The sequence below is a fragment of the Penaeus japonicus genome, unplaced genomic scaffold (genome assembly GCF_977035675.1).
Source record: "Penaeus japonicus unplaced genomic scaffold, GWHDUDI00000001_assembly GWHDUDI00000022, whole genome shotgun sequence".
NCBI lineage: Eukaryota > Metazoa > Arthropoda > Malacostraca > Decapoda > Penaeidae > Penaeus > Penaeus japonicus.
In genome coordinates, this window is record NW_028234424.1 from 10,433,192 (window position 1) to 10,435,691 (window position 2,500).

Sequence of the window (2,500 nt, forward strand, 5' to 3'; positions counted from 1 at the left end):
TATCTCTGCCGTACAAAGTGCAGAGGCTACAGTATTACTGGACTTGGCTGTATGAGCATAGATTTGCAGACACTGATAAGCAGTTTTGGCCTGACTTAATAGCTTCTGGTTATTTTTTTACATCTAATTGTTTTGTATGTTCTTTATGAAATGTTGCCTCACTCTTTCTTCATTCTATTCAGAATGTATTCAATAGTATCTATTGTAGGAGCAAATTCAATACTTATAATTCTGATCTACATTTGTTAATAGTTTCTTTGGTGTTATTTGTCATAGTTTCAATACAAGGTCTTCCACTGTTGCAAGAAATGGGAAATAAAGTTTGTCAAAAGGTTAGCACCTGGACCATCCATCAGAAATAGAAATGGAAAAATTATAGTTTGTATGTGTGTCCTAGGTTTAAAGCTTCCAAATACTTGCTGTTGCCCTTCCTTTACTTAATTATTTGTTAGGCATTATAAAGTTGTACTAGGGTGTTTAATTAAACATTTTATGTATGATAAGACAATTGTGTTAAAATTTGTGTATTTGGCTCTCATATACCATGGAATCATTTTGAATACTGTTTCCATACAAATACCAGGTTCTACATCTAAAGCTGTAAACAATCATTTATTCATTGTGGGTTGTAATGCTAAGGTAAGCTTGTTTTCATCCTTTTTGTTTTAAAATCAGATAGTTCTTTTGTAGTTCACAAATGTTTTTAAATCAGGTTATTTATCGAAGGCATCTTAGACATTGTATTAACCCATTGCAGATAGGGATAGATTTGCTTGCCCAGGCACCAGGATGGGTTTTAATTTAGAGAGAGGTAGCTTCACACAACATACCTTGACTTTTCCCACTCTCATTCAGTCAATGTAAAGATAGAGCCATTTTTGTGTTTGTCTTTTTTTTTTTGTATGTGTCATAGACAGGTTCTATCAATGTTGCAGTTGATTAAAATTGTAGTATTAGAGTTTCACAGTACAAGACAGCCTTACTGGCACAGTGGCACATTGTAGACATTGGGCATGGTTTGAGTCACCTTCCTCTTCTCATCCTGCCAAATACTTTAGATCAAGAGTTTGGCATCTTGCTGTGTGGCATTGCTCTCTGAAGATATTACTTACTAGAGATCGTGGATGGGCTCCATTCAAAACTCTCTCTCCTGCTGGTGCTCGGAGAAAGTGGTGTCATCCAGTATTTAGATTTTAGATTAAAGCCATTTTGCATAATATTATGGTAATTGCTATAATTATTTTTGCAATTGTCATCACACTCAAATTTAACTCTAGTACAATAAAGTAACAGTGATCCACTCATCCCCAACATCATTTATGTCATGACACCCACCATCAGGCCAAAAGTCTTGCATTATGTATGTCATGACACCCTTCTGCAGTGGATTGATACATAATATATTTCCAGATTTTGTTTGTGAATAATGAGTCTTCCCATTTTGAAAGTGTTACTTATTTGTATGCAATAAACCAAATAATTTCACATTTGTACTTAACCCATTGACGCCGGGACCGTTCCGGCTTTGCACGGTCACAATACCGGGGTTCTTAAAGGCATAAGCCTAACACCTTGAGATTCTCAGAAGTACAAGCCACGAGCCTGGGCTGCCTACTCGCTCAACCTGAGCGCGCGGCTTGCCCTCATAGCTCGTCCCAGGCATATGACCCAAAAACCAGAAAACGTGTCATCATGTTGTCAACCCATTTTAATGGGTTAAAATGCAAGAAATCAGAGGAGTACAGTATAGTGTTAAATGCATATGTGCATATAAAGGAGTGTTGATCTTTGTTGAAGCTATATCTTAAAACCTTTTTCTTTTATTATTGTTACGAAAGTGAGGTGTGTAATTATTTTTGAAATTTAAATATATATATACTTTTTTTATTATTATTTTCAGAAAAACATTTTAAAGTGAAGTTCAAATTAAATGAACACTCAACAGTGTTACCATTTCTGCATTTTTTGTTTGCCAAAGTAAAAAAATCACCAAAAATATATATCCATAAAAGGTAAATAGTTAATCATTACACTTTTTCATGGAATGTCACTATTTTGTCAACAAACAGTATAGATAGAAAGATTATCACTACGGCCTAGAGCAAGGATTTTCAACCTTGGTTACAAGTACCCTTGGGTGTACACCAATGGGGTACACGTTTCAAATTTTGGATGAGAATTAGGTTGAACATGTGAGGGAATTGTCTCGTACAGTATTGGACAGGAAGGGGTAGACCAAGAGACAGAAATTGCCTGATCCCAACTGAATATGAAAGCAGACCTCTGATGTACTTTAGCTAAACTGCTCCTTGGCTGACTATGATAAGTAATCAAAAGCAGTGCCAGTCACCTAGTTAATTCCCTTTGCCCATGATGTAGTTAAACAGTAGTATTTGATTTTGCAACTCGATACCTTAACCCACTCACGACGGGGGCATTCTAGCCTTGAATGTCACAATGCCGGGGCTTTCGAACGCTTAGGCCTAAATCAATTAAATGG

The 2,500-nt window shown here is 36.1% G+C and overlaps 1 protein-coding gene across 2 annotated transcripts in view; it reads left to right on the plus strand.

Annotated features, from left to right (window-relative positions):
• The window catches only part of LOC122248935 (uncharacterized), a 12,610-nt gene that overhangs the window by 598 nt on the left and 9,512 nt on the right, over positions 1–2,500 (plus strand). The window lies entirely within an intron of this gene.